The sequence below is a fragment of the Gopherus evgoodei genome, chromosome 2 (assembly GCF_007399415.2).
Source record: "Gopherus evgoodei ecotype Sinaloan lineage chromosome 2, rGopEvg1_v1.p, whole genome shotgun sequence".
Classification (NCBI taxonomy): Eukaryota; Metazoa; Chordata; order Testudines; family Testudinidae; genus Gopherus; species Gopherus evgoodei.
Window position 1 is genome coordinate 297,867,884 of NC_044323.1, and position 26,355 is coordinate 297,894,238.

Genomic DNA, 26,355 nt, shown 5'->3' on the forward strand with positions numbered 1-26,355 from the left:
TGTCAAAAAGGGACCCTGGCAGCCATTAATAGTCCGACTGGGGGGCTGGCAGTCTCCCTACCCTGCTCTGCGAGGCTCCTGGAAGCAGCCATGTCCCTCTGGCTTCAAGGTAAAGGGGAGACCACAGGGGCACCGTGCACTGCCACCACCCCGAGCGCCGGCTCCACAGCTCCCATTGGCTGGAACTATAGCCAATGGGAGCTGCAGGGGCAACACCTGCAGGTGAGTGCAGCACACAGAGCCTCCTGGCCACTCTGCCTAGGAGCCGGACATACCGGCTGCTTCCGGGAGCCACCTGAGGTAATCACCACCCGGAGCCCATACCCCACACCCCCTCCCATACCCCAACCCCCTGCCCCAGCCTGGAGCCCCCTCCCATACTCCAAACCCCTGGGCCCCAGACTTGGGCCCCCTCCCACACCCAAATTCCCTCCTGGAGCCTGCACCCCCTCCCACACCCCAACCCCCTGCCCCAGCTGGGAGCCCCCTCCTGCACCCGCTTTCCCTCCCAGAGCCCACACCCCCTCCTACACCCCAAATCTCTGTCCCAGTCCTGAGCCCTCTCCCACACTCTGAACCCATCAGCCCCAGCCTGGAGCCCCCTCCTGCACCCCAAATCTCTCATTCCTGGTCCCACCCCAACCCCGCATCCCCAGCTGGAGCTCGCACTCCCTCACGGACCCCAACCCCCTGTCTCAGCCTGGAGTCCCCCCTTGCAGCCCAAACCCCTCATCCCAAGCTTCACCCCAGAGCCCTCACCCCCTCCTGTACCCAAACTCCCTCCCAGAACCCCCACACCCCCTCCCACACCCCAACCCCTTGCCCCAGCCCCTCCCACTCTCCAAACCTCTCGGCTCCACCTCTCAGCCCAGAGCCCATTCCCCAACCCCTTGCTCCAGCCTGGTGAAAATGAGCGAGGGGGAGAGATTGTGCGACAAGGGTGTGGGGGATGGAGTGAGTGGGGGCAGACCCTCGGGGAAGGGGGCAGGCAGGGGTGTTCAGTTTTATGCGATTTAAAAGTTCCAGCCCTACTGCTGCCATGTGCCCTCCTCTGGGCTGCCAGGCCTTCATGCTCACCAGCCTGGTGCTGGGCTCCAGGCCTTTCCAAGGCAATTCCAGTCACCCAGGCCAGCCAACCACCTTCACTCCCTGGCCTGGTCTACACTACGCGTTTAAACCGAATTTAGCAGCATTAAACCGATTTAACCCTGCGCACCCATCCACATGACGAGGCCCTTTATATCGCTATAAAGAGCTCTTTAAACCGGTTTCTGTACTCCTCCCCGACGAGGGGAGTAGCACTGAAGTCGGTATTGCCATGTTGGATTAGGGTTAGTGTGGCTGCAAATCGATGGTATTGGCCTCCGGGTGATATCCCACAATGCACCTTTGTGACCGCTCTGGAAAGCAATCTGAACTCAGATGCACTGGCCAGGTAGACAGGAAAAGCCCCACAAACTTTTGAATTTCATTTCCTGTTTGCCCAGCATGGAGCTCTGATCAGCACGGGTGGCGGTGCAGTCCCAAATCCAAAAAGAGCTCCAGCATGGGCCGTACGGGAGATACTGGATCTGATCGCTGTATGGGGAGACAAATCTGTTCTATCAGAGCTCCATTACAGAAGACGAAATGACAAAGCGTTTGAAAAAATCTCCAGGCTATGACAGACAGAGTCCACAGCACAGTGCTGCGTGACAAGCGTAACGGAAAGCCAAAGAATCAGATGGAGGCTCATGGAGGGAGGGAGGGGGGACTGAGGACTCCAGCTATCCCACAGTCCCCGCAGTCTCCGAAAAGCAATTGCATCCTTGGCTGAGCTCCCAATGCCTGTAGGGTCAAAAATATTGTCCGGGGTGGTTCAGGGTATAGCTCGTCAATGTACCCCCCCCCCCCGTGAAAGAAAAGGGACAAAAATCATTTCTTGCCATTTTTCAATGTCTTCCTATGTCTATTGCATGCTGCTGGTAGACGCGGTGCTGCAGCGCTGAACACCAGCATCCCCTTCCCTTCCTTTCCTGATGGCAAATGGTACAAAATGGTGGAAAACTGTCATCATCCCGTGAGTGCTCCTGGCTGGCCTCGGTGAGGTCGGCCGGGGGCGCCTGGGTAAAAATGGGAATGACTCCCTGTCATTCCTGGCAGACGGTACAAAATGCTGGGTAACCATCCTCATCATAGCAGCTGGAGGCTGAGCTCTATCAGCTCCCCCCTTTCATGTCTAAAGAAGATTCTGTACTCCCTGGACTATGATAGCAGCAGGAGGCTGCACTCCTCTCCCCCCCCCCACCCTTTAATGTCCTGCCTGGACTATCATAGCAGCTGGAGGCTGCCTCTGCCTCATTTTATCTCACTAAAAAGTCAGTGTTTCTTATTCCTGCATTCTTTATTATTTCATCACACAAATGGGGGACCCTGCAACGGCAGCTCAGAAGGGTTGGGGGAGGAGGGAAGCAACGGGTGAGGTTGTTGCAGGGGCACCCTCTAGAATGGCATGCAGCTCATCATTTCTGCAGGATCTCTGGGGCTCTGACCTGGAGCGGCTGTGCTCTGTGGTTCTCTAGTAGACTTGCCCCATATTCTAGACAGGACTGACTCTATTTTTAGACAAAACATAAAGAAGGGAATGACCGGGAGTCATCCCCATTTTTGTCCATGCGCCCCCGGCTGACCTCAGCGAGGCCAGCCAGGAGCACCTATGACAGCAGCAGACGGTCCAAAAGGATTAATAACCGTCATCGCCAATTTCCAAATGCAAACGGTGCAAAATTACTGATAACCATCATCTCATCGACAATTTACAATGGCAGACGGTGCAATAGGGATGGTAAACGTCTCTGCTACCTTGCAAAGGCAAATGAATGCTGCTGTGTAGCACTGCAGCACCACATCTGTCAGCGGCATCCAGTACACGTACGATGACAGTGACAAAAGGCAAAACAGGCTCCATGGTTGCCGTGCTATGGCATCTGCCAGGGCAATCCAGGGGAAAAGGGCGCGAAATGATTGTCTGCCTGTGATGCAGTAGGGACTGTCTGTGTGGGGGATGGGAGAGCCGGGGATATCTTTAGGTGAGGGACAGGATCTAAGCTTGTAACCTGAGCCAAGTAGGGAGGGGAGAGGTGTGTCATAAACAGATAAGAAAAGTTAATAGCACAGAAGTACTTTATATCTCTTTGACTATAAAGGGTTAACAAGTTCAGTAAGCCTGGCTCTCACCTGACCAGAGGACCAATCAGGAGACAGGATACTTTCAGATCTTGAGGGAGGGAAGTTTGTGTGTGCTGTTGGTTTTGGTTGTTGTTCACTCTGGGGGCTCAGAGGGACCAGACGTGCAACCAGGTTTCTCTCCAATCTCTCCGATACAGGCTCTTATAAGTTCAGATTAGTGAGTACTAGGTAGATAAAGCGAGTTAGGTTCATGTTTGTTTTCTTTATTTGCAAATGTGTATTTGGCTGGAAGGAGTTCAAATATGTATTTTGCTGAAAGGATTTTACTTTGTACTTGTATACTTAGGCTGGGAGGGTGTTCCCAGTGCCTATAGCTAAAAAACTCTGTACCTATTCCACCTTAAATTTACAAAGAATTTTTACTGTTTTTCTCTCTTTAATTAAAAGTTTCTTGTTTAAGAACCTGATTGTTTTTTTATTCTGGTGAGACCCCAGGGGACTGGGTCTGGATTCACCAGGGAATTGGTGGGGAGAAAGGAGGGAAGAGGGAGAGAGAGGCTGATTTCTCTCTGTGTTAGGATTACTTTCTCTCAGGAAGAGTCTGGGAGGGGGAAAGAGAAGGAGGGAGGAAGGTGAATTGTCCTCTCTGTTTTGTATCAGAGGGGTAGCCGTGTTAGTCTGGATCTGTAAAAGCAGCAAAGAATCCTGTGGCACCTTATAGACTAACCAAAACGTCTGTTAGTCTATAAGGTGCCACAGGATTTTTTGCTCCTTTTGTTTTGTGATTCAAGGAGTTTGAATCACAGTGATCTTCCAGGGTAACCTAGGGAGGGGAAGCCTGGGAGAGGCAACGGTGAGGGAAAGGGTTTGCTTTCCTTGTGTTAAGATCCAGAGGGTCTGGGTCTTGGGGGTCCCCGGGCAAGGTTTTGGGGGGACCAGAGTGTACCAGGCACTGGAATTCCTGGTTGGTGGCAGCGCTATAGGTACTAAGCTGGTAATTGAGCTTAGAGGAATTCATGCTGGTACCCCATCCTTTGGACGCTAAGGTTCAGAGTGGGGGATTCTACCATGACAAGGTGTCAGCACCTTTGCCCAGGAAGCTGGACAAAGGAATCGGCCGGCTGGAGGGAGTTAGTTCAGTTTTGGTTTTGGGCTGGGTGGCTGGAATTCAGGGAATCCCAAGCTGGGATCCAAGCACCCTGAAAGCCCAGAAGGACTCGGTGGAGGGGTCCTGACTGTGCCTGCAAGCTCTGCTGTAACCGGTGTTCCTGTTGTCCAATAAACCTTCTGTTTTACTGGCTGGCTAAGAGTCACTGTGGGTCCCAGGAAGAGGGGTGCAGGGCCGGACTCCCCCACACTCCGTGACAACTGGTGGCAGCGCTGGGAGATACTGCACCCTGTGGACGGCGCTTCCTGCAGTAAGTGACTGGGGAGCAGTAAAACGAAGGGGTGATTAACCCCTGGGAGTGTGTGCCCAGTGAGAAGGACTTTGCAGTAACAGGGTCCCCCGGGGGATTGCAGCGAGCGGTCCCAGGGGCGAAGGAGTCGGCAGCTCGACCCTGGCAGAGAGGTGGTGACCTCAAGAAGGGCTGGTGCACTAGGGGTCCCCCTGGAAACCGTGGGGAGCGGCGAGCACCCTGGCCTGTGAGTGGCCAGCAGGAAGATGTATGCCAAGCGGCGCAAGTGCAGCCTGCTGGAGCTGTGCAAGCAGAGGGGGCTGCGCTCGGGGAGGCTCAGCAAGGACCAACTGATTGCCCAGCTGGAGCAGGGAGACTGCATGAATGAACGGAGCCCTGTCTCTGAGGGAAGCAGCTGGGCAGATGCAGCGCAGGCACCAGTGTCTGTCCCTGCTGGGAGTGGTCAGCCGGCGGCTGAGGGCTTCCCGAGACCCCCCATTCCTATGCCTGGGGGAAAGGCGGGGAGGAGCCCAGCAGCTACCGAGGGCACCTTGACCCCCCTGGCCAGCAGGGGATCATCCCGGTGATGCTCAGCATCCGTGGAGCGCAAGCGGCTGGAATGGGAGAGAGAGCTAAAACAGAGAGCTGGAGGATCGTGAGAGACAGAGACAGCATGACCGGGAGGAGAAAGAGAGACTGTGTCAGCATGAGCTGCAACTGGCGAGGCAGAGGGGCAGAGGGCCGCCGGCTGCGGTGAGCGAGGGGGGGCCCAGGACTGCGCGGAGCTTTGAGAAGTGCATCCTGGCCCAGCGTACGGAGGGGCAGGACATGGATGACTTCCTGGATGCCTTTGAGACGGCCTGCGAGCTGCACCAGGTAGCTCCGGCGGACAGGCTCCGGGTTGTCACCCCCTTACCGGACCCCAAGGCCATGGTATTGTACCGCCAGCTGGGAGAGAAGAAAGGGAACTACGAACTATTCAAGCAGGCCCTGCTGCGCCAGTTTGGGCTGACTCCTGAGATGTACCGGGAGAGGTTCTGGAGTCAGGATAAAACCCCTGAGGTCTCATATCTGCAGCTAGCCGTCCGCATGGAGGGATACGCCAGCAAGTGGGCTAATGGGGCCTAGACGAAGAGGGACCTGGTTAAACTGCTGGTAGTGGAGCAACTGTATGACCGGTGCCCATCCAACCTGAGGCTGTGGTTCAGGGACCAAAAGCCAGAGAACCCGCGACATGCAGGGCGACTGGCTGATGAATTTGTGAAGAGCCGGTAGGGGGGTGACAGGGAGGAGTCTCAAAGAAACAGGCCCACCGCGCTGCAGAGAGAGTCATTGTGGGACCTCCCAAAGGGGGAATAGGGAGAACCCCCTCCCAAGGGGAACGCCCAGCATCAGGGACAACCGACCGGTTTGAGGGGACCAACGGGACATGAGTTGCTATTAATGTGGCCAGAGGGGCCACATACGGTCCCAGTGCCCCAGGTTCAAGGACAGACTGAGCAGACCGACCCCACACCGGGTTAACTTGGCAGAGACCCAGCTGGACGAGGGGCAGCGTTCGTAGGAAAGGGGGGCTTGCAGCGTACCACCTGCGAAGGAGGGAGGAGGGCCCCAGGTCAGCTCCTCTGGGGGGCTGGATGCTCCAGGCTCCAAGTTTTTGGTTTACAGGGTGGGCGCGAGGCTGCCCCTCCGGACAGAGTGCCTTGTTCCCCTGGAGGTAGAGGGGAGGAAGGTCACTGGGTACTGGGACACGGGCGCAGAAGTGACGCTGGCCCGGCCTGAGGTGGTGGCCTCAGATCGGATGGTGCCCGACATCTACCTGACCCTTATGGGCGTGGGCGGGACCCCATTCAAGGTGCCCGTGGCAAGGGTACACCTGAAGTGGGGGGCCAAGGAGGGCCCCAAGGACGTGGGGGTACACCCACATTTGCCCACAGAGGTGTTAATGGGGGGGGACCTGGAGGTCTGGCCAAGCAATGCCTGGGGTGCCCTGGTCGTGACCCGTAGTCAGAGTCAGCGAAGGGCACTGCGCCCCGACAACGAGGAAGGTACTCTGCCCGAGGTGCAGGACTCTAACCTGGTGGGGAGGGAACGCACAGGGACATGGCTCAGAGAGGCTGCGGCCTCAGACCCAGCCAATGAGAGAGAGCCGGTCCCCATCCCTGTCCCAGCTGCTGAGTTCCAGGCCGAGTTGCAGAAAGATCCCTCCTTGGGGAGGCCAAGGGACCTGGCTGACCTCAGTGTGGTACAGTCCATGAGGAGAGGTTGCAAGAAGAGGTTCCTTTGGGAGAAGGGGTTCGTGTACCGAGAATGGGCTCCCCCTGGGGAAGTAGAGTCGTGGGGGATCAGGAGGCAGCTGGTGGTCCCCCAGAAGTTTCGCCACAAGTTGCTGTACCTGGCCCATGACATCCCTCTCGCAGGGCACCAGGGAATCCGGCGCACCAGGCAGAGGCTGCTACAGAACTTTTACTGGCCTGGGGTCTTTACCCAGGTCCGACAGTACTGCCAATCCTGTGACCCCTGCCAGAGGGTGGGGAAGGCCCGGGACAAGGGGAAAGCGGCTTTGAGGCCTTTACCCATCATAGAAGAACCTTTCCAGAAGGTGGCCATGGACATAGTGGGACCCCTCAGCAAGACGACCTGGTCAGGGAAGAAATACATCCTGGTGGTGGTAGATTTTGCCACTCGCTACCCCGAGGCGGTGGCCTTGTCCTCTATTGAAGCAGACACAGTGGCAGATGCGCTGCTGACAATTTTCAGGCGGCTGGGGTTCCCCAAGGAAGTCTTAATGGATCAGGGGTCCAACTTCATGTCGACCCTGCTGCGGTGCTTGTGGGAGAAACATGGGGTCCAGCACAACTGGGCCTCAGCATATCACCCCCAGTCCAACGGGCTGGTAGAAAGGTTCAACGGGACGCTGAAGATGATGCTAAAAACATTTATGAACCAGCATCCGCAAGATTGGGACAAGTACTTACCTCACCTGCTGTTCGCATACAGGGAGGTACCCCAGGAATCTACTGGGTTTTCACCTTTCGAATTGTTATATGGAAGGTGGGTAAGGGGGCCCCTTGACCTGATGAGGGACGAATGGGAGGGGAAGGCCACTCCCGAGGGATAGTCAGTGGTGGAGTATGTCCTGACCTTCTGGGAAAGACTGGCCGAGCTCATGGGCCTGGCCAGGGAGAATCTGGCCCGAGCCCAGAGGCAGAAGGTCTGGTATGACCGCACAGCGCGGGTCCGCGCCTTCACCACCGGGGATCAGGTGATGGTTCTCATCCCCGTTAGGAAAAACAAACTCCACGCTGCCTGGAAAGGGCCCTTCAAGGTTGTCAAGGAACTAAATGAGGTAAACTATGTGGTGGAGCTGTCTAACCAGGCGCACCACCGCCGGGTGTATCATGTGAATATGATGAAGCCATACAATGACAGGGGGAATGTGGTGTTGGCCGTGTGTGGACATTGGGAGGAGCAGGGAGATGACCCTTTAGTGGATCTATTCCCTGGGACAAAAGCTGGTTCCCCCCTGGAGGTGATTCCCCTCTCTGATCAGCTGACCCCAGGCCAGCACGCTGAGATCAGGGGGGTGCTGCATCTATACCGACAGCTGTTTTCCAACCAGCCTGGACGCACTAATTTGACTGTCCACCGGGTGGAGACCGGGTCACATTCCCTATAAGATGCTCCCCTTTTCGGGTCACTGGGAAAACTGCCCAGGACCTAGAAAGAGAGGTCAGGGACATGCTGGATTTGGGGGTGATCCAGCCATCTTCCAGCCCTTGGGCCTCGCCAGTGGTGCTGGTCCCCAAGAAGGATGGGTCAATCCGGTTCTGTGTGGACTATCGAAAGCTCAATGCCATCACCGTATCTGATGCCTACCCCATGCCCAGGCCTGACGAGCTCCTAGACAAGCTGGGAGGTGCTCGGTACCTCACCACTATGGATCTTACAAAGGGCTACTGGCAAGTGCCGCTGGACGCAGATGCCAGGCTGAAATCGGCCTTTATCACCCCTCTGGGGCTCTACGAGTTTCTGACCCTGCCCTTTGGCCTCAAGGGAGCGCCGGCCACCTTCCAGCGCCTGGTGGATCAGCTACTGAGGGGGATGAAGAGTTTTGCCGTGGCGTATATTGACGACATCTGCATCTTCAGCCAGACCTGGGAGGACCACATGTCCCATATTAAACAAGTGCTGGACCGACTCCGAAAGGCTGGGTTAACAGTAAAGGCTGAGAAGTGCAAGGTGGGGATGGCTGAAGTATCTTACCTGGGCCATCGGATGGGGAGCGGCTGCCTGAAGGCGGAACCAGGCAAGGTGGAGATGATCAGAGACTGGCCTGCTCCCCAAACCAAAAAGCAGGTCCAGGCTTTATTGGGATGGCGGGGTACTATCGAAGGTTCGTGCCCCACTTTAGCATCATAGCCGGCCCCATCACTGAGCTGTGCAAGAAGGGGTGGTCTGGACCGAGCAGTGCCAGGAGGCTTTCCAGGCACTGAAGGAGGCTCTGGTTAGTGGCCCAGTTCTGGCAAACCCAGATTTTGACAAACCCTTTATGGTGTTCACCGACGCCTCAGACACGGGACTGGGGGCGGTGTTAATACAGGAGGATGAAAAGGGGGAGAGACACCCCATCGTGTACCTGAGTAAGAAGCTGCTACCCCAGGAACAAAGCTACGCGGCCATCGAGAAGGAATGCCTGGCCATGGTGTGGGCCCTTAAGAAGCTAGAGCCATATCTCTTTGGGCGACACTTCACCGTGTACACCGACCACTCTCCCCTGACCTGGCTGCACCAGATGAAAGGAGCCAACGCCAAGCTCCTGAGGTGGAGCCTGCTCCTGCAGGACTATGACATGGACGTGGTCCATGTGAAGGGAAGTGCCAACCTGACAGCGGACGTGTTGTCCCGAGAGGGGGCCCTGAACTTCCCCAGGTCGCTGGGCAGAGTGACCCCGCTCAGTTCAGTCTCGAAGGGGGGAGAGATGTGATGGAATAAGGGCTGTGTGGGGAATGGGAGAGCCGGGGATGTCTTTAGGTGAGGGACAGGATCTTTAAGCCTGTAACTTGAGCCAGGTAGGAGGGAGAGGTGTCAGCATCTTTGCCTGGGAAGCTGGACAAAGGAATCGGCCGGCTGAAGGGAGTTAGTTCAGTTTCGGTTTGGGCTGGGTGGTTGGAATTCAGGGTATCCCAAGCTGGGATCCAAGCACCCTGACCCCCAGAAGGACTCGATTGAGGGGTCCTGGTTGTGCCTCCAAGTTCTGCTGTATCCTTCATTCCTGTTGTCCAATAAACCTTCTGTTTTACTGGCTGGCTGAGAGTCACTGTGAGTCCCAGGAAGAGGGGTGCAGGACCAGACTCCCCCACACTCCATGACACTGCCGTTGCTTTCACGGAGGAAGGACTGAGTGACGATATTTACCCAGAATTACCCGCGACACTGCCTTTGCACCATCGTGCATTGGGATCTCAACCCAGAATTCCAATGGGTGGGGGAGACTGTGGGAACTATGGGATAACGACGGGATAGCTACCCACGGTGCAACGCTCCAGAAATCGACGCTAGCCTCAGTACATGGATGCACACCACTGAATTAATGTGCTTACTGTGGCCGCGTGCGCTCGACTTTATACAATCTGTTTTACAAAACAGTTTATGTAAAATCGGAATAATCCCGTAGTGTAGAAATACCCCCTCCCTGTTCCAGAGGAGAAATTAACTCCTTCACACTCAGTGGGTGACAACAGACAATGAGTGGGGAAACCGAGTCACATTTTTCATAAAAATATTAGACGTTTCCCCTTTGTTCCCAGCACTTTTCATACAGTTTGAGGCCAGAGGGGATCAGACCATTTAGTGTGACCTGCATAGCACAGCTCAGAGACACCCTCTCGCCAGCGTCTTCTGAACTGAACCCAGTGACCAAAGCATCTTCTAGAACGGTGGCCAGGCCGGATCTGGAAACATCAAGAGCTGGAGAGTGTAGCTAACAGTGTGTCCCATTTCCCTGTGCCTGGCTCCACCTGGTGCTGCCTTTCTCTCATTAATGCTGGGGATTTCCTCCCCAGGAAGATACTGACACACAGAAATTACACCACCTCACAGCCGCTGTGTAACTCGTCTGCCAAGTGGAGCTGGCAGCAACCAGGGCCGGGTTCAATATCTAGGGGTTCCTTTCCATCGATACAACACAGACCCAGCTTGAGCTCCCACCCAGGAACCTGGGGAAATTACACAGCACCCCTGGGTGCCTCGGAGAGGCAGTACTTCCCCACTTTTAAACACAGAGTCTGAGTGCACAAAAGAAACATTCATGAAAGGAGAGAGTCACCTGACATTAATTAGGGAAAATGCCACAAGCAGGACTCATAAACAAACTGTGAGCAGGACACCCATTGCAGAGTGCATGAGGCAGAGTCTTCTTCTGCCTCACGTTCTCGAGTTCTACAACCAAAAGTTCCTTTACCATGCCGCCCTCTGCTCCCTCACCACATCCCACTCACAATGGCTGTGCCTGGTCAGTGAGGACCCTGGGTTCAGAGGTGCATTTGTGTGAGTTCCCCTCCCACCCAGAAGAAGGCATCTGGCTTGTTTCACCATCTGAGCACTTGCTCTGTTCCTCACTGCCTGGGTGCCACTCCAGCTGCTGTTCCTCACTGCCTGGCAACCCGCCAGCTGCTGTTCCTTGCCACCTGTGGGTGCCTCCTACCTTCAAAGAGACACACAGTATTATTGTCTATTTCACTCGAGTATCATCATAAATGTTCATATTCCTTTTTTGATCTTTGAATCAAAGCTCTAGCGATAGACAAGCTTTGTTTGCTGACATCCCAAGCCCTGAGCAAACACCTTCCCTTCTACCTCTACCAATGCAGCTGCATTTCCAAGCTCTGTTCATTTGCATATTTTCCTAACCAGTCTCTAAAGTTCAGCCCTGGGTCAGGTCAGTCTGTGAGTTAATTAACTCTTTCTGGCCCTGTCACCTTTCAATGAGATATTACATCACACTCCTAACGTCACACCCCCAGTGCAAAACTGATGCAGGAAGGGATGACACAGACATCACTGACTGCATCCCAAGAGCCCCCCCTCCTTGGGTTTGTCTCACTACACTGACCTACAGGCCGTACCAGTGTATAACAGAAATGGTTTATCACAGTCGTGCTCAGTAACATGATTGAATCTCTTTACAAACTCAAGGTAAAACTTGGTTAGAACAATGGTTGGTTGGATCTGCTCTTGCAGCAGGATTCCTGTATGTCTCACATGATATTGCCAAGAGCTACAGAACAGAGCTACTTTATCCATACAAGCTCTGGCCAATGTTTGGAACCCACTTAACATCAAGTCAATGTAGATATTAATGTTGTTCATAGTACAGGAATCTTGGCATTTAGCTGTGAAAGCAATATGGTTGTGTGCCTCAGTTTCCCTTTTCATACAGCACATCCGGTCTGGAATGTCTTTTCTCCTGTGAAAAGTTTCAAGACCGTTTACAGGCACTAGCAGTGAAACATTAGTATAACAAGGCCTTTTAACATAAAGTGTGTTCTCATGTACTGCTTTCAACACGTTCAAGGGACTTTCCAAAGGACTGGGCACATTGTACATTCTTACAATTCTTGGTAATAGCAACACATTAGTTACAAAAATCACCATTAGCAATAACAACAAATTCATTGCAAGTGTCCATTTACAATTATGTTGGTTATGCCACACCTTTGGCTCAATACCATTGGAGTTTGGGAATTTTAGGGCTAACTTTTGGCTTCCCTTTGCAAAATTCAGTTTTCTCTTCCCTTCTTGTCCTGCAGGATTAAACCTTGATTTCTCTTGCTTAACCAAATTCACTGGCTGATGGGGTGGGCTTCCTTTGCTAATAGCTATTAGCAAGTCTTTCTTCTTCCTGCCAGTCAGGTAATTTGCATCAACAAAACACCATCTTTTATCTTCTTAGCTGCCACCAATTCCAAGGCTGGACTCTGTCTTACAGAGATACCACACAAATCCAAAGAGTTTGAGAGTGAGTGTTTGCTTGCTCTTTCCTGCATCCTTAAGCCTTTATCCATAAAACCATTCTGCTTTGAAACACCAGTAACCCAATCTGTTCTCAGATCCTGAAGCACAGGCTGCTCACTCACAGAATCAGAATGGAGACATTCCTGTCCCAACACCATTGTCTTCCCAATAAGCTGGCCAAACCGAGGCACTTGGTCATAGGGCTCTTTAAATTCCTTTACAACTTTTACTTCATCTGAGACCTTTTTAAAGCTGCCCCCACTGGATCTTTCAAAAGGAAAGTCAGTGGATCCATTCATAACAGAAAATTTCTGGCTATTAGGAACTGAAACTTCATTGATTAAATTACTTTTACACCCTTCCGTTGCAGCAAACTGCTTGCACAGCCTACCATGAGGATTTCTTTCCTTAGCAGCTTCTCTAAGCAACAATTCACCCCTTACAGACATTCTGCTCTTACCTTCTTCACCTAGGGCTTGCTCTAAAGGAACACTTCTCTGAGCCCCCACAGATTCTTTCTGGGTCTCACTTACATCCAGAATTACCTCTGGTTCATCAGGCAGATTCCTACACAATCCCCTTTCAGGCAAACCTATAGACTCACTAGATAAAAGGTTAGAGGTTTTCTCCTTCCCTCTGCAACTTTCCTTATAGTCACTGGCAACTTGCAAGTTGTCAGGCTCAACACACACAAGTTTAGGAATCATTTCCTCCTTGTTACCGGTTGTTAAACTGTCAGTAGGTAACACAATTAAATCACCTTTCTGCTCTCCTTGTGCCCTGGCTAGGGTATCACCCTGATCAGACAGAGCTGCTACACCCTTTTCCAACCACACATTAGCAACTGGCAAATTACAAGCACCAGAATTGTCTGGTCTCTGGGATTTTGCTATGACACTAACTGGATGCAACCTAGTCACAGTGCCATTCTCCCCAGCAGACACAAACTTAGGACCATTCCCTTCCTGGGCTTTAGCTGTATTTACAGCCAACTCAGAGACAACTGAATTACCCTCAACCATCACAGGCTGAAAGGCACCTTCTGTCTGCTGCACAGATACAGAAGAGCCGGAGACACCTTCTCCTTCACCAAACACACAGCTTGGGATTTCATTTCCCTTGTCCCAGCACACAGGGCTGTTCACAGACAACTGCTTGGAGACCGAGGTAGCTCCCTCCATAGGCAAGTCAATACCCCTGACAGACACAGGCACATTCCCTTCTCTGTCACATTTCTCCACACAGGAAACAGGTAAGGGATAGGGACACTCATCTTCCACTATCCTTGTCTTCCCAGACTGCTGACTAGACGAAGCCATCAGCTCACAAGGCTGCCTAGGCTCATTCAGACTTTCCCTACCAGGCACATTGCCACGCCCAACAGATAAGCTGCTGCTTTTTTCACTACACTGAGCTACTTCCAGCAAAATACAGTTACCCATTTCAGGTTCACTTTTACAAGCTGCACTAGCCACCAATTCATCCCCATCACAAATCTACCCTTTTCTTCCTCAGTTAGGGCTTCCACCTCACCATCTACTTTAATCTGCTTCTGAGAAACATTTTCCTCCCCCATGAGATCTTTCTGCTCCTGATCTAACTCCAGATTCACTTCTGAGACATTAGACAGACATTCAGAAACTCCATTCATAGACACATTGCTTTCTTGCACAGATAAACCTTTGGAGCAACCCTCCTCAGGCAAACCCTTGCCCACAATAGACACAGGTGTAAGATCATTCCTGCCCTGTGACTGGCTACCTGAACTGAACAAAGCTTTAACATTTTCCCCAATTAAAAGATCTTTAGGCAATAACTTCCTTACCCCAGCTATAACTTCATGCTTAGCCCCATTCCATTCGAGGTGGATTCTGGCTAAAGGCACACGGACAGTAAACTCATAGAGGATCACAACATTCACACTCTGATTTGGTAAATAATCTTCCTCTTTGACCAGATCTGCTTTAACAAGAGTGATGTTAGATGCCATCATTAGCCCTAAACAGCTTTTACCATTGACTTTTACACACTCTATGAATTTTTCATTACCCTTCTCGTACATAGCATTGGCACAATTTATGGACCCACCTTCTACTGAACCCACAGTAACAGCATTGACATAAAAGGTGGCCGTGTTGGGGTACATTTGGTTACACCAGACAACTGCTCAGAGTTATACAACATACCAACATTGTTATAAACTGGACTTTCAAGAGGATACAGTTTCTGCTGTTCTTCCCTTGCTTTTTTGACTTGGAGCTGAAGTCTGGCAGTTTCTTGTTGCATCTTCTTTTGCCTCTGTCGAGCTTTTTCCTCAGCAGCCAGCAGTTCCACACGCCCCTTACGAGCTCTTTCTTCTCTCTCATCAGCCTCCTTCTTTCTTTCAGCAGCTTCTCTCTCTCTTTCAGCAGCTTCTTTCTCTCGTTCAGCAGCTCTCTCAGCAGCTTCTCTTTCAAATTCAGCTATTTTCTGCCTTTCCAGCAATCGCAGGTCTGCTAGTTTCTGCTCATGCTCGAATTGCAGTTTATTCGCTGCCTCTTTCATTCGAATTGCTTCTGCAGTCTCTGTAGTATCAGGTAAGGGCTGTGCTCCTACCTCCTGATCACCGGCCATTAGCAGATCTCTCAGTTCTTGATTTGTAGCTTTCTCTCTAAAGCTTATCCCCTTTTCTGAACACAAATCTTCCAGGGCTTTTTTGTCAAGACCCTCATATGCTCTTTGCTCACCCATTGCAACTGCTCTTCAACCAACCAAACTCTCAATTCCAAAATTCAAATTTGGATAGCGTGGGGTTCTGACCCAGAGCTTAATTGACCTGGTTCTGTGGATCCAAGCACGACTACGCCACTGTGACGTTGCGGTTCTGGCGGGACCCAACCGAGAGTGCCAATTCAGGACCAATTGCTCAAACAGGGCAGTCACCGCCCAAGGCTGGGGTTTTTCCACCTCTAAGGCAAACCAAACCAGCCAGACAAAAAGGACTTCGGTTTTACCCCACTGGCTAACCACAAGTCACACAAGCAACTTCCTTAGACACACCAGTCTCCCAGTATCACCACCAGTGTCACCCGTCCTGAGATGAATGGTTATGAAAACCAACACCCCAGTAAAAGAAAAAGGTTCTCTCGATCCCAAAGGACCAAGCCCCAGACCCAGGTCAATATACACATTAGATCTTACCCACAAATCACGCTGTTGCCAATCCTTTAGAATCTAAAACTAAAGGTTTATTCATAAAGGGAAAAAGATAGAGATGAGAGCTAGAATTGGTTAAATGGAATCAATTACATCCAGTAATGGCAAAGTTCTTAGTTCAGGCTTGTAGCAGTGATGGAGTAAACTGCAGGTGCAAATCAAGTCTCTGGAGAATATCCCCCACTGAGATGGGTCCTCAATCCCTTGTGTAGAGCTTCAGCTTGTAGCAAAATCCCTCCAGAGGTAAGAAGCAGGATTGAAGACCAAATGGAGATGAGGCCTCCGCCTTATATAGGCCTTTCCAGGTGCAAGAACACTTCTTTGTTCTTACTGTGGAAAGTTACAGCAAAATGGAGTTTGCAGTCACATGGGCCAGTTTCTGCACACCCTGCTGAGTCACAGGGCGTAACTGCCTTCTCTGATGGGACAATTGTGTAGGTGATGGTCCTTAATGGGCCATCAAGCAGGCTAAACAGAGCTGACACCAACTTGTCTGGGACCTTTCCCAGTAACACAACACAAGTTAGAAATAAAGACAGCATACAGCCAATATTCATAACTTCAACTACCAAAATGATACAGACATACAGACAGCATAATCATAACCAGCAACCCATAACCTGGTCTTAGACACCTTATATGACCCCCTTTACATAAGATTTGGTGCCACTACAGGACCTTGGTTGCAACCCATGTTCTATATGGGCCAAGTTTATATCAATAACGTCACACAGGGTACTACCGGAGGTTTGTGCCCCACATTAGTTCCCTGGCGGCTCCCCTCATGGAGCTGTGTAGGAAGGGAAAGGCAGACAAGCTGGTCTGGACTGAGCAGTGCCAGAGGGCTCTCTGTGTGCTGAAGGGGGCACTTATCCAGGGCCCAGTGCTGGTAAAACTGGATTTTAGCAAACCCTTCCTGGTGTTCACCGACATCTCGGACACAGGGCTGGGGGCGGTGCTGATGCAAACTGATACTAAGGGCGGGGCCAAAGGGCCTAACCCCACAAAGCGAGTGCAACCCTTGAGAAGGGCTGTCACACTGAAGAGGGTTTCTCCCAGGGGCCATACAGAGCTGAGAGGGCACAGGGAGTGGAAGATGGGAGGGATGAGCAAGGAAAGCTACCTTATTGAGGTCAGAACATGTAGGGATAAAGTGAGAAAGGCCAAAAGCCATGTAGAGTTGGACCTTGCAAAGGGAATTAAAACCAATAGTAAAAGGTTCTATAGCCAGATAAATAAGAAGAAAACAAAGAAAGAAGAAGTGGGACCGCTAAACACTGAGGATGGAGTGGAGGTTAAGGATAACCTAGGCATGGCCCAATATCTAAACAAATACTTTGCCTCAGTCTTTAATGAGGCTAATGAGGAGCTTAGGGATAATGGTAGGATGACAAATGGGAATGAGGCTATGGAGATAGATATTACCACATCCGAGGTAGAAGCCAAACTCGAACAGCTTAATGGGACGAAATTGGAGGGCCCAGATAATCTTCATTCAAGAATATTAAAGGAACTGACACATGAAGTTGCAAGACCATTAGCAAGAATTTTTAATGAATCAGTAAACTCAGGGGTTGTACCGCACGACTGGAGAACTGCTAACATAAAAATAGGAACTAAGAAAGGGGGAAAAAGTGATCTGGGTAACTACAGGCCTGTCAGTTTGACATCTGTAGTATGCAAGGTCTTAGGAAAAAAATTTTTTTGAAGGAGAAAGTAGTCAAGGACATTGAGGTCAATGGTAATTGGAACAAAATACAACATGGTTTAACAAAAGGTAGATCATGCCAAACCAACCTGATCTCCTTCTTTGAGAAGGTAACAGATTCTTTAGACAAAGGAAACACAGTGGATCTAATTTACCTTGATTTCAGTAAGGCATTTGATACAGTTCCACATGGGGAATTATTAGCTAAATTGGAAAAGATGGTGATCAATATGAAAATTGAAAGGTGGATAAGGAACTGGTTAAAGGGGAGACTACAACGGGTCACACTGAAGGGTGAACTGTCAGGCTGGAAGGAGGTTACTAGTGGAGTTCCTCAGGGATTGGTTTTGGGACCAATCTTTTATTACTGACCTTGGCCCAAAAAGTGGGAATGTGCTAATAAAGTTTGTGGATGACATAAAGCTGGGAAGTATTACTATCAAGGAGAAGGACCGGGATATCATACAGGAAGAGCTGGATGACCTTGTAAACTGGAGTAATAGTAATAGGATGAAATTTAATAGTGAAAAGTGCAAGGTCATGCATTTAGGGGTTAATAACAAGAATTTTGGTTATATATTGGGGACACATCAGTTGGAAGTAACAGAGGAGGAGAAGGACCTTGGAGTATTGGTTGATCACAGGATGACTATGAGCCACCAATGTGATATGGCCATTAAAAAAGCTAATGCGGTTTTAGGATGCATCAGGCGAGGTATTTCCAGCAAAGATAAGGAGGTGTTAGTACTGTTATACAAGGCACTGGGGGACCTCATCTGGAATACTGTGTGCAGTTCTGGTCTCCCATGTTTAAGAAGGATGAATTCAAACTGGAACAGGTTCAGAGACAGGCTACTAGGATGATCCGAGGAATGGAAACCCTGTCTTATGAAAGGAGACTCAAAGAGCTCGGCTTGTTTAGCCTAACCAAAAGAAGGCTGAGGGGAGATATGATTGCTCTTTATAAATATATCAGAGGAATAAATATCAGGGAGGGAGAGGAATTATTTAAGCTTAGTACCAATGTAGACACAAGAACAAATGGGTATAAACTGGACACTAGGAAGTTTAGACTTGAAATTAGATGAAGGTTTCTAACCATCAGAGGAGTGAAGTTCTGGAACAGCCTCCCAAGGGGAGTAGTGGGGGCAAAAGACATATCTGGCTTCAAGGCTAAGCTTGATAAGTTTATGGAGGGGATGGTATGATGGGATAGCCTAATTTTGGCAATTAATTGATCTTTGACTATTACGGTATATATTCTCAATGGCTTGTGATGGGATGTTAGATGGGGTGGAATCTGAGTTGCTACAGAGAATTCTTTCCTGGGTGTCTGGCAGGTGAGTCTTGCCCACATGCTCAGGGTTTAGCTGTTCGCCATATTAGGGGTCGGGAACGAATTTTCCTCCAGGGCAGATTGGCAGAGGCCATGGAGATTTTTCGCCTTCCCCTGCAGCGTGGGGCACGGGTCACTTGCTGGGGGATTCTCTGCACCTTGAGTTCTTTAAACCACAATTTGAGGACTTTAATAACTCAGACACAGATTGGGGGTTTGTTACAGGAGTGGGTGGGTGAGATTCTGTGGTCTGCGTTGTGCAGGAGGTCAGACTAGATGATCCATAATGGTCCCTTCTGATCTTAAAGTCTATGAGATCTTGAGAGTCCCTGAGAGCCAATTAGTGTTTCCCCAACACACACATTGAGTAACAGAAAATGTGGAAACAGTAGAAGTGCTAAATGACTTTGTTTCAGTTTTCACCAAAAAGGTTAGTAGTGATTGGATGTCTAACATACTGAATGACATTGAAAATGAGGTAGGATCAGTGGCTAAAATAGGGAAAGAACAAGTTAAAAATTATTTAGACAAGCTAGAGATTTTCAGGTCACTAGGGCCTGATGAAATGCAGCCTAGAATACTCGAGGAGCTGACTGAGGAGATATCTGAGCCATTAGCGATTATCTTTGAAAACTGGAAGATGGGAGAGATTGCAGTGGACTAGAAAAGGGCAAATATAGTGCTAATCTATAAAAAGAGGACTAAGGAGAAACTGGGGAATTACAGACCAGTCAACTTAACTTCAATACCTGGAAAGATAATGGAGCAAATAATTAAGCAATCAATTTGCAAACATCTAGAAGATAATAGGTGATAAGTAACAGTCGGCATGGATTTATCAAGAACAAATCGTGCCAAACCAAGCTAACAGCTTTCGATGCCAGAGTAACAAGCCCTGTGGAGAAGAGGGAAGCGGTAGACGTGGTATATCTTGACATTAGTGAGGCTTTTGATACTGTCCTGCATGACCTTCTCATAAACAAATTAGGGAAATACAGCCTACATGGAGCTACAATAAGTGGGTGTAAAACTGGTTGGAAAACCGTTCCCAGAGAGTAGTTAACAGTGGTTCACAGTCATGCTGGAAGGGTATAACAAGTGGGGTTCCGCAGGGATCGCTTCTGGGTCCAGTTCTGTTCAATATCTTCATCAGTGATTTAGCTAATGGCACAGATTTAAAATTTTTATTAAAGTAAATGTTTGAAATGAAATATACACAGGTTGAGAGGGAAGGTACTGTACATCTGGGGCAGGCTTGGGTTATGGGGGTTACAGATATCATTTGCAAGGATGAAAAAATACATATCGCATAACCGGCATAGACCCAGATTGGGGTGAAAGGGTTTGTAAAGTGTCAGTGGATAAGTGGGCTCGGGTACGCCACCCATGGAATGAATGAGTCCAAGTCAGTATCGGTGGAGTGGATAGGTACACGGGTGGGGTGCGTCCCTTGGTCCGTCAGGGAAGGATGTGGATTATTTCCCTGGTCGGCTGTCTCGATTACTCAGTGTGGTATTGGCCGTGTCCGGTGATGTGTTCAGTATAAATGTCTCTGGGCCACCTGATGGTGTCAGACACCATGAGCTGTCTCATGAGCTGGGCGTAGCGTCGACCAACCCCACACACTCTCGTTGTGAAGGTCCCACGAGCTCAAGGCTCCCACGATCAGGGCGTGTACCTGGACTTCGTAGCCCTGGGCTCTCTGCCAGCGGGGCATATACTACACTGTGACGGAGCAGGAAGCAGGGCAGATTTGACCTGGGAATGCTGCAGGAGAGTTACATTGGGGATGGGGGACTTCCCTTGAAGGAAGCTACCTGAGCTGTAATCTGAGCCAGGAGCGTGGTTGGGAGAAGTGACACCTTCTGCCTGGGAGAGTGAACAAAGGAGAGGAGCAGCTGGGGGGAGGGAAAGAGCTGCTAGAGGCGTTTTGTTTTTCAGTCCTGGACTGGGAGGTGCAACATAGGGAACCCCAAGCTGGGGTCTAAGCTCCCTAAACCCCAGAAGGACCTGATTGAGGGGTTCTGGTTGTGTCTACACACTCTGCTTAGGACTGTGTTCCTGTCATCTAATAAACCTTCTTTTTTACTGGCTGGCTGAGAGTCACGGTGAATCTCAGGGAGAGAGGTGCAGGGCCCTGACTTCCCCACACTCCGTGACATACACTTATAATGTTTGTGGACGATACCAAACTAGGAGGGGTTGTGAGTGCTTTGGAGAACAGGTTTAAAATTCAAAACACTCTGGACAAACTGGAGAAACGGTCTGAAGTCAATAGGATGAAATCCAATAAGGAGAAATGCAAAGTGCTCCACTTAGGAAGGAACAGTTACATACATATAAAATGGGAAATGACTGCCTAGGAAGGATACTGCAGAAAGGGATCTGAGGGGGCATAGTGGATCACAAGCTAAATATGAGTCAACAGCATAACACTATTGCAAAAAAGCAAACATCATTCTGGGCTGTATTAGCAGGAGTGTTGTAAGCAAGACATGAGAAGTAATTCTTCCGCTCTATCCTGCGCTGATTAGACCTCAGATGGAATATCATGTCCAGTTCTGGCCCCTGTGTTTCAGGAATGATGTGGACAAACTGAAGAGAGTCCAGAGAAGAGCAACAAAAACGATAAAAGGGCTAGAAAACATGAGCTATGAGGGAAGGTCAGGGCCACCCAGAAGATTCAGGGGGCCTGGGGCAAAGTAATTTTGGGGGCCCCTTCCATTAAAAGAAGTTGCAATACTATAGAATACGATATCCTGTGGGGCCCGGGGCCTCGGGCAAATTGTTCCACTTGCCCGCCCCCCCTGGGCGGCCCTGGGGAAGGTTGAAAACATTGGATTTGTTTAGTCTGGAAAAGAGAAGACTGAGGGAACATGATAAGAGTTTTCTAGTACATTAAAGGTTGTTACAAGGAAGAGCGAGAAAAATTGTTCTTGTTAACCCCTGAGGACAGAGCCAGAAGAAATAGGCTTAAATTGCAGCGAGGGTGGTTTAGGTTGGACACAAGAAGTTTTTCCTAAACTGTCAGGATGGTGAAGCACTAGAATAAATTGCCCAGGGAGGTTGTGGAATCGCTATCACTGGAGATGTTTAACAGCAGACTGAACAAACACCTGTCGCACATGTGTGACGAACTGGGAAAGTTCTTAATGTTTTCTCTGAGTACTGTGTTGGTGCCTCAGTGTCCCCATCGCAGTTCTTAAGTATCTGGCAGAGCAAAGGGCCAGTGCACCTAAATGCCTGACACTCTGTCTCCTAGCAACTGATGGCCTGGGCCCCCCCCCCGCAAAGGTGCCAGCTGAAGGTGTTGGAGACAAAGGGATCAGGTGACCTCCTGGCCCGGGAAAGGAGCTGAAGAGAGAGGAGGGGCTGGGAGGGGTGGTTAGTCTGGAGCTGGCTGAGGGCAGACGTGGGGGTCTGGCTCACTGACCCCCAGAATGGACCCGGCTGAGGGGTCCGGTTCTCTGTACCTACAAGCTCTGTTTTAGACCCTGTTCCTGTCATTGAATAAACCTCTGTTTTACTGGCTGGCTAAGAGTCACGTCTGACTGCAAAGTGGGGGTGCAGGACCCGGTGGCTTCCCCAGGACCCCGCTGGGGTGGACTCGCTGTGGGAAGCGCACGGAGGGGCAGAGGATGCTGAATGCTCCAAGGAGAGACCCAGGAGGTGAAGCCGTGTGAGCTTCTTGCCCTGAACAAGTCTGCTCCAAGGGAGAGGAGGCTCCCCAAAGTCCTGACTGGCTTGGTGGGGAGCAGTTCCAGAGCATCGCCCGGTGACTCCGTGACAACTGGTGATAGCGCTGGGATGTACTGCACCCTGTGAATGGCGCTGCTTGCAGTAAGTGACTGGGGAGCAGTAAAACAGAGGAGGGATAATGAGGACCAGGCGTGCTGAAGGCTCAGAGTGGGACGGTTTCAGGGGGCAGTTAACCTCTGGGAGTGTGTGACCAGTGAGAAGGACTGTTGGAGTAATGGGGTCCCCCTGAGGACTGCAGCGAGCAGTCTCAGGGGCGGAGGAGCTTGCCGCTCAACCCTGGGAGAGAGAAGGATTTTTGCAGTAGCAAGGTTCCCCTAGGGATTGCAGGAGCAGTCCCAGGGGCGGAGGAGTCTGCAGCTCGACCCTGGCAAAGAGGTGGTGATCATGATAAGGGCTGGCACACAAGGGGTTCTTCCTGGAAACCATGGGGGAGCCAAGAGCACACAGGCCTGTGAGTCCAAAGCCACTTGGGAACGGTGAAGTGATGGCCTATCACCATCTCCTTGAGAAGGACATTGTGATCCTGTGCACAAAGAGAGGGTTACGCATGGGGAAATTCACCAAGGCACAGTTAATCGTGCAGTTGGAGGAGAAGCACCGCTCTGAGGAGCAGATTCCTGGCCCAGATGGGGCTACAAGAGGATCTGAGAGCAGCTGGAGCATCAGCCAGGCATCCCCGGGAGTCTGGTCCCCAATCAGATGAGGGTCTTCACGATTGGGTTCCCCATCAGGAGATTGGAGACGGATGGGATGGGAGCAGAGCCCGAGAGAGCGAGAGGACTGTGAGAGAAAGCAAGAGCCCGAGGAAAAGCTGCAGGAGAAGCAGCAGCAGCGTGGACTGGTGATGGTGGAGCAGAGAGACATAGGGGGCTGCCCAGGGGTCAGTGGGGAAACACGCCTGCAGGGGCGAGACCCTGGGACAGAGAGAACTGTGGTGGTGCAGCCCCAGATGCTGAGGGACTGTGGGACCTGGGTGAAGTTCCCTGGGGTGAAGCCCCTCACCCTGCCTATGGCCCAGATCCCTGTGCAGACCCAGGAGGGGTTGGGCTGGCTGGTAGTTGGGGTTCTCCAGGATATCGGCTGGGAGGCCCTGTTGGGGGGTGACTGTCTCTCCATGGGACAGGATCCAGGCCCCGCTCCTGTAACGGCCAAGGGTTTGAATTCAAATCCAGGGAACCAATTGGCTAGGATGGAAATGGTCAGTGAAAATGCAAATAACATGGCTGGCAAGGGGGAGGGGCTGCTGGGCTCAGGATACCTGCCTACCTGTAACCAGCCCCCTGGGGCTGAGTGGGAGGGAGAGATGCTCCCCGCCCCCTTGCACACCGGAGAGGGGGCTCACGCTGGCTCTGATGCTGTGACCAGAGCAGAGAGCTCGCTGTCTGCCCCCACTGGGACAGCAAGGGCAGTGCTGAGCACGGGGGGAGCTGAGACCCCAGCTGAGGGGGGGGACACCCAGGCAGGGCAGGTCAGCTGCCAACCAGGTTTGCCTGGTCCAGACGTGCTGCTGGGAAGTGATTACACAGCAGGGAGGGAGCTACCAGGGACAAGGCTCAGGGGGTCTGTGACCCCAGGCCCAGCCAGCGAGAGGGAGCAGGTCCCACTCCCTGCCCCAGCCGCTGAATCCCAGACTGAGCTGCAGAGGGATCCCTCCTTGGAGAAGCTGAGGGAACTTGCTGGCCACAGCACTGCAAACCCCCTTGGGGAAGGCTGCAGGGACAGAGTCCTGCAGGAGAAGGGATTCCTGTACCGGGAATGGGCTCCCCAAGGGGAAGTAGAACTGGGGGGAATCGGGAGGCAGCTGGTGGTGCTCCAGGAATCCACAGGGCTCTTCCCATTTGAGCTGCTGGATGGGAGGAGAGTGAGGGGACCCCTGGACCTGAAGAGGGAGGATTGGATGGAGAAGGGGGAAGACCCCCGGGGGATCTCTTCCCTGAGGTGGGAGCCAATCTCCCCATCAGGTGTTCCCCATTCAGAGTCACTGGGAGAGCAACCCAGATCCTGGAGAGAGAGGTCAGGAACATCCTGGCTTTAGATGGGATCCAGCTGTTTTACAGCCCATGGGCCTCACCCATGGTGCTGATCCCCAAGGGAGACAGGAAGATCTGGTTTTATGGGGGCTATCAGAAGCTTAAAGCCATCACAGTGTCCGATGCCCATCCCATGCCTAGGCCTGGGGAGATTCTAGACAAGCTGAGGGCGATGGAGAACTTGGCCCTGGCAGACACTGATAACATGTGCATCTTTAGCCAGACCTGGGAGGAACAGGTGTCCCAGGTGAAGAGGGGGTTGGGCTGCCTCAAGGAGGTGGGACTGACGGTAAAAGCTGGTAAGTGCAAGGGGGGAGGCAGAGGTGTTGTGTCTGGGCCACAAAGTGGGAAGCGGCTGCCCAAGCCCAGAGCTGGCAAAGGCCAAGATGGGGGCTCTTAACCAAGGGAGCCCAAATTGCAGCCCAGAGTGCTGAGAGAAGACCCCGTCCCAGTTTGAACCCCAGGGGTACTGGGGATAGCAAAAGGGTTCAAGCCACATAAACCTTCCCACATGTGGCCTGCAAGTGCCATTGAGCACACCCGACAGACTGGACTGTCCTGGTGTAACTCACACCGAGGAATGGGAGAGATGCTGGGGCATCCATGGGAACGTTGGCGGGTTCGAACTTCCCCAGGTCACTGGCTGGAGTGACCTCGCTCAGTTCGGTCTCGAAGGGGGGAGAGATGTGACGAACTGGGAAAGTTCTTAATGTTTTCTCTGAGTACTGTGTTGGTGCCTCAGTGTCCTCATGGCAGTTCTTAAGTATCTGGCAGAGCAAAGGGCCAGTGCCCCTAAATGCCTGACACTCTGTCTCCTAGCAACTGATGGCCTGGGCCCCTCCTCTGCAAAGGTGCCAGCTGAAGGTGTTGGAGACAAAGGGATCAGGTGACCTCCTAGCCCGGAAAAGGAGCTGAGGAGAGAGGAGGGGCTGGGAGGGGTGGTTAGTCTGGAGCTGGCTGAGGGCAGACGTGGGGGTCTGGCTCACTGCCCCCCAGAATGGACCCGGCTGAGGGGTCCGGTTCACTGTAGCTACAAGCTCTGTTTTAGACCCTGTTCCTGTCATCGAATAAACCTCTGTTTTACTGGCTGGCTGAGAGTCACGTCTGACTGCAAAGTGGGGGTGCAGGACCCGGTAGCTTCCCCAGGACCCCGCTGGGGTGGACTCGCTGTGGGAAGCGCACAGAGGGGCAGAGGATGCTGAATGCTCCAAGGAGAGACCCAGGAGGTGAAGCCATGTGAGCTTCTTGCCCTGAACAAGTCTGCTCCAAGGGAGAGGAGGCTCCCCAAAGTCCTGACTGGCTTGGTGGGGAGCAGTTCCAGAGCAGCGCCCGGGGACTCCGTGACAACATGGTCTGGATAGTTGTCAGGCCAGGAGTGCAGGGAACTGGACTAGACGACCTCTCGAGTCCCTGACAGTCCTATGACTTGGGGTTTGGTGTGTGCCTATTGCTAACCTGTACAGAGGCAGCGTTTGAGAGTCTCAGGGACTGACCCACAGCAGGCAGGGACAAGCTAAGGTGGGCGGTGGGGAGAGGCCTCAGGACCCTGGGTACTGTCTCACCATGCGTAGGAGACAGGGCAGCAAGGGGGAGCAGCAGCTGCAGGAAAGCACAGCCCAGGAAGGACGAGTGGAGCCCAACACTTGGTACAGTCTCACTTTATTAGGATATCCTGTTTATACAGCTGAGAGCTGAGTGGCACTGGGCTCAGGGCATAGGGATAGCCAGGCAGCAGTGCAGGGGCCA

At 51.8% G+C, this 26,355-nt stretch overlaps 1 long non-coding RNA gene across 1 annotated transcript; it reads right to left on the bottom strand.

The window, feature by feature from the left end:
* Positions 1 to 9,607: 9,607 nt before the first annotated feature.
* LOC115647241 lies at positions 9,608 to 25,801 on the bottom strand. Its single transcript, XR_003999242.1, has 3 exons — positions 25,792 to 25,801; positions 20,499 to 20,503; positions 9,608 to 9,695 (listed from the first exon to the last, which is right to left on the bottom strand). It is a non-coding gene; the product is annotated as an uncharacterized LOC115647241 (long non-coding RNA).
* Between the last annotated feature and the right edge of the window lie 554 nt (positions 25,802 to 26,355).